A 14,556-nucleotide genomic window follows, 5' to 3' on the forward strand; every position below is an offset into this window, starting at 1 on the left:
CAAGAGGGTGCAGAACTAATTTTTAGCTCATTATGGAGGTAATCTCCCCTTGCTTATTTGACTTGGGCTGTTTCCATAACATCTGCTCTGGCGCAGAGGCGCTGGGCGCTCCGTGGATGGAAGCAGCTCTGTATGTGGTTACACTCACATGTTRTTCACTCAGTGAAACCCTGGCAATTGGCCCGTGTTTGAAACACATCTGAACCACAGAGAGCTGCTCAGCACTGCTGCTGTCCAGGAACCTCGAGAGGAGGGACAGGRCATTGTCTGTGCTTCCTTCAGGGAGCTCAGCTGAAATTGTARTGGAAAAAAGGACGAACAACCTTTCCTAAAACAACCAAGAATACACAAAGAAATTCTGGATAGTGTGCTAAGAGTTCTTYTTGAATAGGGGTGGAGGAAAGGTTCTTGCCAATGCTTTTAAATTGCTTTATGCTGGGTGTTCTTGGCTCTCAGTCCCCTGCACAGGAATCCAGCATTTGCCAGGCTCACAGGCACAAGTGGATGCATTTGTTTRCAGTCAAAGTCTGAGGTCCTACCTSACCTGTGKAGTTCCCTGCTTCYCTCACTGAYCAGCACTGGGCAGCACAGYAACTTCCCTTTGACAGAACAGGTCACCTGGAACACACTCTGGTGCTCCTCTCCCTCTCTTTATATGCATTTTCAAATTTATATTATTTCAGCTGGCAGGGAAAAATAAAATTGCAAACAGATTTCTTTTCTGCCTGTGAAAACCGCAGAAAAATTCAAATTTTGAACACTGTCGCCCAAAAGCAAAGATGCCATTTTGCTCACTGTATTTTTCAGAATTATTTCCATAATTTCAATTAATCYATTTAGTCAGTGAAGTGGGGAAGGAGGCAGGAAGGTTCTGATGTGGAGCAAGAGCAATCGAAGGCAGAGTTAACTATTAAACTCTTATAATTATTTTCTGGGGGGCGAGTGTGACCATGCAGGACTGCTCTTCCCTCCTTGGGCAGTGCCAAGGTAGGAGCTGCCCTTTCCCAAAGCCACACACATTCCTTGYTGGGATGCAAACCCCGCCGTGTGCTGCTTGCTAATGTAAAGATATTTGTACTGCCCAAATCACAGCAGAAATAAACTGATCTATTCTGAAGCCAACCCAGACCCAAAGGCTCCTTTATGTATTTATTCACAAGCTGCTGTTTTATCGCAGGGCATGTGTCAGCCAGCAATTCATTCCTTTCTGTTACAGGGATTTCATGCTATGGGGAGTGATGGGGCGTTTTGAATAAGGCAGCGGAGAAAGCCAAATGCTTGGGGCTCTCAGAAGAGGCAGAGGGATGTGGCAGGGAGAGCAGCATGCCAAGGGGGATGGAGAGGCAGAAAGCTCCTCAGGGCTCACGCTGTTTGCATCAGCACTCGSAGTGCCACCTCATCTGCAGGTAATGCAATCCACCGGGGATTGCCTCACTGAGCTGCATCACTACCAGGAACCGCTGAGGTCAGTGGGCGTCCAGGTGGAGGTGCCCTGAGTCAGAGGAGACAGCAGCTGATGGAGCACAGCAAGGGGCTAGCTGTGATTTTATTTCTTTTTTTTTTCCCCAAGATAATAGACGTTAATCTCCTGAGCTCCAGCTTGGTGAGATGGAAGTGCTCTTGTAGCTTGCTGCTCCCAGCCTGTGAATCAAAACCAGACACACACACACAGAGCACTGTCACTTCGTGTTCAGCTAAGACATCAGCTTTTTTTTTATTTTACCACTTCGAGCCCATGTCTGCTAGCAGCTATGTATTTCCAGGAGGRTTTGAATTCACAGACTTGTGAGTGCAGATTTTGATCTTCTGCAGAGCCCAGGTTGTCCAGCTGGAGGTGTGTTCCTCAGGACCCCCCATCTGGGCTGTGCAAGGACTCAGGCCATCCATGTCAGAGCTCACATAACCGACCTTGAGATCTTCCAAAATCTAAGAGACTTTGAGACCTTGAGATCTAAACCAGGAGAGACTGTGGCTGCACAAGGCTGTGTGTGGGTAGGTGTGTTTGAGAGAGATAATTATTGGGTAAGGCAAGAAAACATTTACCTACTGCTGTAAAGTGTTCTCAGAAGACAAGAAGAATCCCTATCCTTTAGCCTTTTAATTGATTTTAATTATTCAAAGCTCTTTCTCTCCTTGCTCAAATAGCAGCGTGATACAATATTGTTGCAAGTGTCTTGGTGCCTTTTGAGATACTTAAATATGAATAGCTGGGAAGCTGGTGCCTGCTCTCCCTCTCAAGCACGCAGCCAAATCTTGCTGTGCAAGGCAGAGCCTGCTGCACAAGAGCCAGATTATTCCAACAGCACTCTTCATTTCATGGGGATTCGTTTAAGTGGATTCCACACAATGCTCTAAAAATGTTATGAGAGATGATTCTAATAAGGCAGAAGCCACTACGGCATTTAAGGAGAATTTAATCTTATTCTCCTACCACATRAAAAGGAGAGAAGTGCTGACATTTCAGCCCACCACTGGCCTGTTCCACAAACATTTCAAACTGTGCTTTTCCATTATACAGCTGTGTATTCCCCTTTTGCACGTGTCTATTGCATCGAGAGCCKTTTTCTCCCCTGTGACTCTCTGCTCACCTTCCTGCTCTTTGGAAAAAGCAGACACAGAGAATGGCCCAGTCACAGCCTTGACCAGCAGAAATGACTCTGCTTTGAGCACTGGGGTGTGCTGGCACCTGGCAGTGGTGTCACAGCAGTGAGGGCAGCCCTCTGCATTGCTCTCCTGCAATCCCTGCAGTCAGGAACATTTTGAGTGTGTGCTGGCACACGAGGAGTGATGCTCCAGCATTGCTGGTTGTTGCTGGGGTTCACTGCAGGGTAGGCACAGCCATCCAGCCCACCAGAGTGGGACACTCAGAGTGAATCTGTGCTGTTGCTCCTCTCAGCTGCACTGGTTCTGGCTATCCTTTCTATTACTATCTGGTCAGAGCCCTTTTTGCCAACCTGTCCTGGTGCTGCAGAGCTCTGGGGCACTCACGTTTCTCACTGACTGATTTGGAATACCATGAACACAGAGTGAATGCAGGAGAATCATCAATCCCTTGGCAGCCAAAGGGTGCTGCTGAAATRTTTAGGCATGTCCACACACAAGTTCACTGGAAGTGTTTGCAAAAGCAGGAAGCCCTGCTCATCCCAAGGAGCAAAGCCTGCAGTGGAAGTGTCCTGGTTGGGCTGCCCAGGTGTGTGGGGTGTGGCTGTGCTGAGCCTTCTCCCTCTCACAAGGCTGAACCATCACCACACATGGGCTGGTTTCCCACAGAGGACTTCCCACCCCAGCCTTCCACGCAGCTCTTGGACATCCCTCTCCTGTGTCACCCCATGCTCTGAGCCACGCTGCCCCAGGGTGAGGCTCAGGCTGCCTGAAGCATCASAGGGCTCCACCGGGTTCTCTCTTCCCACTGCCTCTCCCACTCCGTGTTGCACAAGCCAGYCCTCCTCCTTCCTGAGGCATCTTCCTGCCATTCTGCTTCCCGGGAGTTGGCTTCCTGGGGTAGCCTTCATCCCTGTGATTGAGCTGATTTGCCCAACCCTATTCCTACCCCTCCCTCTGACACTATTAGCCTATCTATTGCATATGCCAGGTACAGTGTTACAAAGGTAATTACCCTTCTGGCCATCCTCTGGAGAGGCTTTTCCARTGCTGCCTCTCTGGTTTAGGGGTGGGATTGGCAGTGATGGCTTAGGGCTYGATGACCTCAGAGGGTTTTTCCATCCTAAATGGTTCCGTGATTCTACAGTGGATCTCAGCAGGTGATGGTGGGTTCAATACTCAGCCAGAAGATGCATACATACAGAGGAGTTTGTGGGCTGTTGAAGATAAGGAACATTTTTCACAGAGGTTTGCCTGGTATCCACCAGAAAATTTCTTGATTTGTATCTTTAGGCACTACTCATGATGTCAAAGAGATTGGCTGTACCAGAGTTGKCTTTTGTTCTCTGTGTGGTGATGATGCTCTTGGGTGGGATGGGAACACTCTGTGTTTGGCTTGGGGATGCCCCAAATCCCTGCACTGAWTGAGAAGGAGCTCAGGGAAGGGTGTACAACCCCTTAATTTGCCATTCCTGCTTAATCTGATCCTACAACCGGTTGTAAATTAGTCCCGGTATAAAAGGAAAGGGAAAAATCCCAGCAAGGAACCCCAGATTTGAGTCTTGGCTCAGACAACTTTCTTTTCATCCTTATGCAAATCAGACAACTCCYGCTTATTTCATCATGAGGTGGGAGGCAGGGTAAGGCTGACGTAGTCTGCAGTACCTCCCTGCAGTATTAGGAAGGTTAATTAGTTAATGTTTCCAAAGTGTTATTATACAAGTGCCAAGCAAAACTAACAACAAGAGGAAAAAATGACACGACAAAGAAAATAAACAAGCATAAAGCCAAATTAAACCTAGTTAAGGGAGGTAACTCTATGATATTAAATATGAAATTGTAGAATAAAAATAGGGATTGATGCAACTCATGTGAGCTACAGAATACTGAGTGGAAAACTCTTTGCTGACTGCACTCTATGACCAGACAGGCTCATTCTAGAGAGCTTTTAGTTAAGTTTCAGGYTTCTGTGACAGTGATTTATTTTAATGACACACAATACTTCACTTTGCATTTGTGATTTCAAGACCTCTCTAAGTTTATGTAAATTCTAGCTGCTAGGGCACAAGATAAAATCATGGCTCTTACTTACTTTTATAGTGTCACATAAATGTGAAAAATTGAAGAGTTGCTCCAGGCCAGCATGCTACATTTTGACACTGAGAATCTCTGTATCCTGCGTACCCTGCTCTGATCAGGGAGTATCTGTGCCAGTGTTTACAGAGCAAGAAACAGAAAGCAAAGGACAAAGCAGCTCACATTGTTGAGGATCCAGAAGCAGTGCTCCCACATTCCCAGGATATTTCCCTATGTGGAACATCAGGTAAACACAAGAAAAAAAACTTAGCAGGCCTTTCAACAGTATGAAATATTCTCAGTGGGATCCAAACAAGATCAGAATATTTCTTATGGGTCTGTCAGTTGGCAAACTCAGAATCGATCCTCTCTCCATGCAATCCTCGGGCTGAGATGGGGCTGGTTTGGAGTGAAATTGCATGGTGGAAACATGCCTTGCTCTGCGATTTTGCCTGGTCCTGTAATCAAATTTCACAATAACAAAAACTGTAAGTCAAGAAATTGAGGAAATGTCAGGAAAAAGAAACCCRCGAAATAAATATGCGCCGAATAAATCCATCCACATTAGCTCGGGAGAAACAGGAATAGTGGCTAGCACAGCACGTCTGCCTCCTCAGCTGATCACTGAATCACGGTCTGACTTGGAGCACAGCGCCAAAATCTTGCTTAGCTTTGGTTTTCTCCTCCAGGAAGGGGAGAGAACAAAGGATGTGTGTGGCAGGCTTGCTGCGAGCAGTCGGTTCCTGGCTGCCCATGGATCCTGCATCCCCCAGGCTGAGGGTGAGGGAGGTGAATTCCTGGGGAGGCTCTTTCAGCACACCCAGGGCAGCTCCACGTTCAGCCTGGCTGATCCTCGGGGCTGGTGACAGAGAGCTGGAGCCAGAACAACACCTTTGTGCACCCTGGGGTGTTTCTTGGAACCCGTCAGCCCCCTGCTCCTGCCACGCTGGGATTTTCCTGCTAACCAGCCCCAGGCCAGCTCTGCCTGTGCAGAGGAGATGGGAAGGCTCTGCATGGCAGGAACTCGCTGTTTCTGCTCTTACAACCATCTCTGGTGGCTTTGAACCCGTGCTGGCTCTGTGGCACCGTGTGTCTGTCAGGGCTGTGGTCTGCTCTGGGACTGGTGCCACAGTGAGCTGAAACCAATGAGGCTCGCGTGGGTTTCATCCAAAATCCTTCCAAATGTGACTGCAAACTCCAAGGAATGTGTCAGGCTGTGTCAGTCACACCGAGCCTCACCCATGCAAACTGCTCGAGGACTCTGGTGCACTTTTTGTGCTTCTCCCCTAAAATGGGACGCGGCAGGCCCTGTGGGATTGTCTCTGCCTTTCCTCAGGGTCAGGGCACAGGTATTTCTGATTGTCTGTGAGAACCGTGTGCCAAGCAAACTAAAATTTAATATGACATGAAAGGAAAACCCTGGACCCAGGTGAGACCAATCTTTCTGGTACCACTGAGCATCCTTCAGACAGTCCCACTCAGATTTATTCCACATGCACTGAAATCCATGGCCCCAGCTACATGATGTCYATTTTCCCCCAAAGGGAAATCTCCTCCAGTTGTTTTTATTGCCTGGAAGTGGCATTTATACCAACACACATTTACCCCTTCCATGCTGTATTTAAATTAACGTCCTTTCTCTCCTCCATTCCACAAACTTGCAATACATCAAGCAGAAGGGGTTTGGTCCATTCCACATCCCATCAAAGCTGTGCTTAGTGCTTTTTTTTTTAACCTGAGCAGTCCTACAGATCCCATTCCAAGGGTCTCTATGTGATACAAGCCAAAGAAAGTGCAGGACAAGCCAGGTTAAAGGAGGCTGTGCTGAGTTAATTTTGGTTAAGCACACTTCTGAATTTGGCCCATCTCCTCTCTCTGACACACACATCTTCTACACCTGGTAGCAACACTCAAAGCACCCTGCAAAAGAGGAAAGAGGAAGGGGAAAGAAAATGTGATTATGAAACATCAGAGTAGATCTGATCATGTCAAATTCCTCTGGAGGAAAAGACAGAGAGAAAAATTACCAGCACGCAGTGCTTGAAGTCAATAAATGAAATTTACCCAATTCAGCAGAGGCATCAGGGAAATCACTCTTGATTTGTCTTTGATAGGTTGACAAAATCTCTGTTAAAGTTGTTTTAATGCGTTTGTAACTAGGCTTCCAAATACATTGAACCCAGGCCAGATCTCAGCTTAATAGGACCAGCCCTCCATGTCAATCAAATTTGTAGCTGGTGAGAAAAATGAACCTTTTTTTGTGCCCCTTGTTCTCAAGTTGGGCAGAGAGCCCAAAAGTGTCTGAGGTTTTACTTTGCCAAGCTTCTGAAGGAAAATTTACTTAGAGGAATGAAAATGCCTCATGGCTGTCTGCAGCACAATGAAACAAAGCCAGGCCAAAAGCTGCCCCCAGACGTTTCCTTGTGGCATCTGTTGGAGTCAGCAGTGCCACCGTGTAGGTGAGCTGAGGGCAGAATTCAGCTTGTTGATAATGGAATTAGGCATTATGAAATGAAGGTAGGCTCTGCTCCCTGTGTCGGCAACATTAATGAATTAATTCGCTGCTTAATTAATATACAAAGCCGCAGAGCGCTGTTGGCAAATTAACTGTCAGCAAGACACGTCGCTCCAAGGGTGATTGGGTATTTTTTTTTTTTTCTTTTTTTTTTCTTCACCCTGCTTGTGTCAGGGGCAGAGATCATGTTAGGTGCTGAGTCATGGAGTTATAATGGGAACTACTGGGACCTGAGCTCTTTGGAAAAGAGCTGCTCCTGTCCCCTCCACCCCTGAATGCAGCAGGCAAAGGTCAGAACTCCATCCAAAGTAAGGCTCTGCAGAAGCATTTCTCCCTCTTTTCAATCCTGCAGTGACAGTCACCACCCCCTCACCTGCGCTTGCTTTATAGCTGAGAAACGAGATTATTTATATTAAAAAARGCTAAATATATTATAACTCAGTGTCAGAACAGCAAAGAAGAGCTGAAAATCTAGTGCAATGGTGTTATCTGAATCTGTGTCTGACTTTCACCCAAATCTGGTCAGAATTTTTAAAAGGGGTCTAGAATGACAGCAAAGCAGAATCCTTGCTGTTTGCTGTTTTAATACAGCTGATATTTCTCATCTCAGTAAAAGTGAAATGCATCCTTGGACTTTCTTGAATTGCTTGAACTTCTGATCAGACTGAGACTGAGTAGGAAGCACCAGAAAATCAGGGAGTTGTGCCCTTCAAATCCACCTCAGGAGTGAGCTCAGGACTCAGCTTCTCCTCTGATCCCACTTTTAGTTGTGGGCTCAGAGTTCACCACAGCTTCAAGCGAGGCCCCATCTTTTCAGTGTGCTCCTGCAGAAATCTCGTGAAGCAGTGAAAACTTTGGCCCAAAATGAGCTGGGGTGCACTTGAAAGGCTTTGTGAATCATTTCTGCACAAAGTTGCACATTCATTAATCAAAGCTGAAAGCTGGCAGGCTGGAGCAGGATGGTTACTCACTGCACCCAGAGCTCAGTGCCCCATCCAAACCTCACTGAATCCTCTGGGACCTCTTCCATGAGGAATTCCTGCAGGCTTTGGACAATTGCTTGAATGACAACTGATCCAGGATCTCTTTTCCATGCGTGGTGYAGATGAGGGTGCTGAGGAGAGGAGATGGCTGTTTACAAGGAGTGTTGCATCTCAGAGCAAGGGAAAGACATGATTAGTGAAATAAAAGAAAAAAAAAAAGCGCCAAATGTTTTGCAAATCTGATTCTCTATCAGAAAAGTAATTTCACAACTATGTAAATACACAGTTACTCTGTGCAAAAAAAAAAATAAATTTAAAGCTCTGTCTCACTAATTGCACAAGAGGCTCCTTTGCTSTGATGAAAAACATCTGCCATCATTTAGAGCAGACTCCGTGTGCATTTGCACTGTGCTGTCTCTCACAAATGAAGGGGGACATGGAGTGGAAGAACCTCATTTGTTGGTGTCTAYAGGGAAAATAGGGTGGTGGGAGCTCAGGGAGAGCTCTGATCCATTGTCCACTCTGCCTAAGGCCTGGTACCTCTGTTAGAGCCATAAATGATCTGTGACAGAGCCTCCCCACCCTTCCACATTTATCTCCATGCACTTTCTCCATTCCACATGCAGCAGAAAGATTATTCCCTTTTGCAGTAAATCTTCAGATGGAACAAAGTCTACTGTACTTTAAGAAGGATCTTGTATTTCACAGAACATTAGAGCTGAATTTGRTTAGAAGCTCAGCAGGAAAAGCAGAGTCACAAACAGGTGGACCTTAAACTAACTGGTACCTTGTATTGACCTCAGTGAGCTCTGGGCAACACCTAAACTATAAATATATCAATTTTAATATATTTTTGACATCAAAACATGGGATAAGTGACTGACTACCAGAAAAATGAATTAACTGAAAACAGAATTCCACCACAAACCAAAAATAATTGACAGCTAATGAAGTATTTCCAATTAATGAAAATACAAATTATATGGGAGTTATCCAAGCTGCTACAAATGAAATGCCTCTGTGCCCTCATTATTTGTCTCCCCACTTTGACAGCAGTTGTCTCTTAAAAGGATGTGCTTCAGGTCACAGCTGCTATCAGCAGGATACTCTTTAGCCACACCTTCTTGACAGGCCTCCAAAACTGTAAGGGATTTGCTGTAGGGTTGGTGATCTGAGTTTTTAAAATTTAMTCATARCTGTTTTTCTGTATCAGTGTCTTARTTWTGCAGGACTGTAGCTTTTGCATTTCAAATCATGGCAAAAGTYTATTCCTAGCATGAAAAAAATTAAAATAATCTTGATGATCAGAAGCTTATCAAAGGCAAGGTATTGGCTGAGTATTTGATTCCTCTGCCGAGACAACAGACACTGTTTTAGAGCTGGGGTGCTCTGGATGTGACTGCTGAGCTGTGCCCCTCCATCTCCTCCCTGCTGCTCCCCTCCCTCCCCGGGCTCACAGCAGGGACCTGTGGGCTCCTTTAACCCTGAAAAAGGGGAGGATGGAACCAGGTGTTTCCACACCGAGGATTAAGAGCCTGCGTTAGGCGGGATTCAAGCTGTGGTTTGAACTGGTTGGAGACAGAGGGGCTGTTTTAGCTCAGAGTTTCTCATCAGGGGAAAAGAARCAGAGGAGACAGTGATAGTATGAAGCATTTGGGTGGATGATAAGTGTAGAAGATGATCCTTTAAGATCCTTTACAAGCGTGCTCTGTTTTGGAGAAGCTGTTTTGGCATCTCTTGTGTCCCTGTGAAGAAGAGAGAGGAGATGCAGGTGGAAGAAATGGACGCCAACAAAAGAGTTTTAAAACCTAAAGCAAAGGGTTCTCTATGATGATCCAGAAGCTTTTATTTTTTTTTCATAATTTCTTAAAAAAATAAATASTTCAGAATCAGGCAAAAGAAATCTGCTCTGGGCTTGCTTGGCCACAAGGCACCATCGATTCCTACCTTCAATGCACACTGGTGTCAAAGCCAGTTTGTCAATGCAGCACTATCAACACACTCACTTGGAGAGACAAATCAAAAAAGCCCTGTGAAACCTCCTAATCTTCTGCTTGTCTGGGCTATTAGCAGCTTCAGAGCTAATGATGGGTGAACCTCCTAAGGTCTGAGATGTCAATGGGAGTTATATGTTTGGATCAAGGACGTGATATGACCCAGATAAATTTAAGACAGATAGGTAGATCAAAATGTGGGTCAGGCAGTTGTTAGTGTTTCTTTAAAGATGATAGAGGAATGGTTTTTAACACTTCCGAGGAGTTTTGTTGATGTTCTTATGTGCGCTCTTTGTTTAAAAAAATAAATACATTTTTCATGCCTTCAAAATTCCAAGCTGCAGAAAATTTCCTCTTGTGATGAGAAGCATTCAAAACAAAAACATGTGGCCTGATTTGTCTTTTATAGAAATCAAAGGCTGTATTCTAAAGAGACTTCCTTTACCACACAAATGTAGCAGATGTTTTTTAAGATTATAGCTGCACAAGCAATCTACAGTTTGAATCTCAGAAGCATTTAAAGTTTTTTTTAGAGGAAGAGTTTTTGTGTTATACTGTGATAAACTGCGAGTGAGTGTGAAAGAGATTGTCTAAGACAGGTAATTAAGGTGACAGTGTACAGTAAATTTGGCCWGCATTGTTTTCATCCAGGAAAATAAAGTAAAAAATGATCAGACAGCCCCAGTCTAATGTTTTGCTAGTGGGTTAATTAAAACACATTTCCAATGCCAAAGGTGAAGAGATTAGATCTATGGTAAAAGCAGCCCAACAAAATAATGTAGCCAAAAATGTGTATTTGCATCTGAGCTGTGAACAGGACGGGATGTGTCCTCTATTGCTGTCCCCTCGTGTGCTCTGGAGCCAAGGGCTGGGCTGGAGGAGATGCTGACACTCAGGAGAGGCAGCAGGAGCTTTTCTCAGAGGGTTCCCAGTTGTTTGGTCAAGCTTCAAGCAGAAATGTCAGGTCTTAATCCTGCTTTCTTGTCCATAATGTTCTTCTCTTAACAGCAAAAGCTCCTGCAGCTCCTGAGTGATGAGTGACCATCTCAGGGGGTTTTGAGCCCTGCTCACCTGTGGGACTCTGCTCTGACAGCCTGAAAAAATTGGCACCTGAAGGAGCCTGAAATGGGAAGTGAGGACATAAACCATGTCTGCAGCCTGCTCTTTAGATCTAAAGAGTACTGCTCACTGTATATTCCAGTGGGATTACTGAGGAATAAATAAGTAAATAAATAAATAAATATCCAATTAATTAAATAAATGCATAAATGACAAATACATAAACAGGCAGGAAAAGATGAGGAGTCATCTGAAAAGCCAGATCATGCAAGGGGGAAGCCACAAAGGGGCCGTGTGTGTTTCAACATCCAGAACACTCTGCAGCAATCACTGCATGGGCTGTTGCTGGGTGGGARCACTGAGGAAATTCAGCCAGGGAGCATGAACCCTTCTGTGCTCACTGTTGCATGTGCCTGGGGCACAGGGGCAGTCCTGGCTGTTTATTTTAACATCACCATCAGCTCCAGCCTCCACAGAAAAGAAACTGCTTGGTCAGAGCGGGTAGAGAACACGAGACTTTGAGAGACTTTTATCCAGAATTAGACATTGCAGCTTCTGCTCTCTCAGTAAATGTGAGAGCATTGCTGGCAGGAAAAAAACACTCTGTCATTCCAGGATGGCTCTTCCATCACAGCAATCTTTTATTGATTTTTGTGAACCATTAACCCRCTCTTTTCAGGAATTCAGTAACAGATGTTGATGTGGGTTAGTCCTGATTAAACGTGCTGAGGAAGATACTGGGCAATACCTCGCTCAGAGTGAGCCAGCACTGCCAGATGTGAGCCAGTGCTTCCACCCTGGATGGTGGGATGTGAGCTGTGACCCTCTCTGTGCAGCTTAGGAAGCTCTTCCACCTCTGTGCTTATCCTCTGCAAAGCCACTCTCATTTTTCATTCGACATACATTTACTTTTTTTGAGATTCTCATAAATGTAGTATTTTTTTCCTATTTAGGAAGATTTAATGACAACCTATTTACTGAACAAGAGGAAAGCAGTAAGGAGAAGAGAGAGGGGAGCATGAGGGAAGGCAAGTGTAGCCTTTAAACCTGTTTTTTTTTGGTGACAGGCCACTCATGTTGTCTGGCGGAAGTGTAACTTTTGTGTTTTGCTTCCCTYGGCGTTGGGCAATCCATCCTGAGCACACTGCAAACACGTTCCTGGTCCTGTTTGCGCTCTCGCTGGCTTTTGTGCTCCTCCTGGTTATAAATTAACAGCATCTTCTCCGCACAGAGGAGTCTCTGTTTGTTTGTTTGTTTGTTTTTTGGGCAGGATAGCAGCAGGACAATCTGCAGAGAGGGGCAGGGCTCCTGGTGCAGGAGGTCAGCCCCGGGAGGAAGGGAGAAGTGGAGGGCAGGGCAGGGAAGCAAAGGGCACTGTCGCTTCCCCATCAGCTCCAGCACTTCTGACATTTGCTCTGGCAGGGAGCAGCTGTGTGACTGCCCCGTCTTCTCTCCTCAGCAGCCGAGTTTTAACCCAGCTCTAAAAATACAGGGAACACATTTTGTCAAAATGAGGAAACTTCTCGCGTTGGAAGCGTATGTGAAAACACAAGATGGTTTTCTGCACCAAGAAAAGCATTTGTAGCACAACTTTCTGTGTGTGCTGATGCTCTGGGAGGGTGTGCTTCAGAAAAGAAAGCTTGGGGTTAATTAACCTTTTTATTTTTTTTCCCCAGCAAGGATGGAGGTTTTGTCACTTCTGAAATGTTCACATTTATGAAACTGTCAAGTGGTGGCAGATCCCACCCAGGAGAAATTGTTCATTACCCTAATGATTGCTCTGCAAYTGGCACAATTTTGGAAGTGTCAAGAGCAGCGCTAATTTTCAAGAGCTCCAACATTCTAATTGCAATGCATCACTCCCTGCACATCGTCCCCTCCTAGATGCTTTTTCTCTGAAGACTTCAGAGGACCCCCATTATGATTATGAAATTTCCAGCTACAGGATAACACTGTCCCAAATTCTGGCTTCAGTTAGAATTCAGTTAGAACAAATTAGAGTAATTTCACATTCCAGACTCGTCAGGTTGTCTTCTATAGCTATCATGTAGACACACCCATATTTTCCACTGGTTGCAGGATAAAGCATAATTTATTAACAAGATAGCACCAAGATGATGGTGTTTCTGATCTGCCTTTATACCAATGAGAGCTGCTCCTGGTTCCACGACTTGTCTTTCTTGCTGTTCTCATTCATTTATATGAGATTATAAACTGTGACCCTGAATTATGAGAAAACACCTAAAAATGAGCCACAGCCCATCCAGAGGCCATCACACACCTTCCTGGTGGATCATTGTTCACACACTGTTAAGAGGAAGGTTTGTCACGCTGGCAGAGCTGAACTGTCTGGAGCTGACATCTCACTAAAAGACATCTCCATTAACTCRGGCCAGCAAGAGTCCCTGCCCTATTTAATTCAGGCTTCCTCGCTCTTTAAATGAGACATTTACTGGAAGACTGTGCAGCACTGCTTGCAGGATGCTGAGTGCAGAGAAACAGGGGAAAAGAGAAAATGGAAATGTGAAAGGAGGCAGAAAGGCTGTTGTTGGTGGTGATCAGGGGGTGGTTAAGAGTAAAAAGCAAAATSCTTTGTATCATCTGTACTTTCCCCACAAATCTCTACAGACGTGATATCACAATGAGTCCAAAATAAATAGAATTTATCTAGCTGAGTAAATCCTGAGAGAAAGTAGGATTTAGAAAGTTAATATTGTGCATGTTAGAGATCTGACCTATTGTTCTTCCCCTGGTGAGCAAAAGAAGACTCAGGATGTCAATGGTAAGGCTGAGAAACAGAGTTATAGTTTCAGTAAGAGTGGAAACTATTTTGAGCTTGATGGATTCTTTMAAATAAACCTCTGAGTTTATTTTATTTATTATTTATTACTATTTTTTATTCTTTAAAATAAACCTCAGGCACCGGAAAAGAACAGTAAGAATTGCTGGAGATGGGTGACAGATTTCCTTGGGTATTTCCAGCATTGTCTCCCATTCCTTCTCCTCAAGAACCAGCCCTAAGAATGAGCAAGCAGAGCCAGGGTATTTCCCACCTAAATTTAAATATCTTGYTGAGGTCCTTAAGGTCTGCTGGCTTTTTTTCCAGCCTCTTATTGCAGTCAGTAGAGAGACCAACCCTGGAAAATGCAATCCACCTGGGAGAAGTTRTTTTTCTCCATTGACCAGAGAAAGGGTCCAGACTGCTGATGTCACTAAACCAGGAATAATGAGTCTGGATAAAAGTGAGCAGCAACAGCCCAAAGCTTGAAACTTTTACTAGGAAAATATTAGAAAAGTGTGTGAAAATTCATTACAAATTCTGCTTGTA

This window comes from Malurus melanocephalus, unplaced genomic scaffold (assembly GCF_030028575.1).
Source record: "Malurus melanocephalus ecotype Western Australia unplaced genomic scaffold, MMel_1.1 scaffold_356, whole genome shotgun sequence".
Classification (NCBI taxonomy): Eukaryota; Metazoa; Chordata; class Aves; order Passeriformes; family Maluridae; genus Malurus; species Malurus melanocephalus.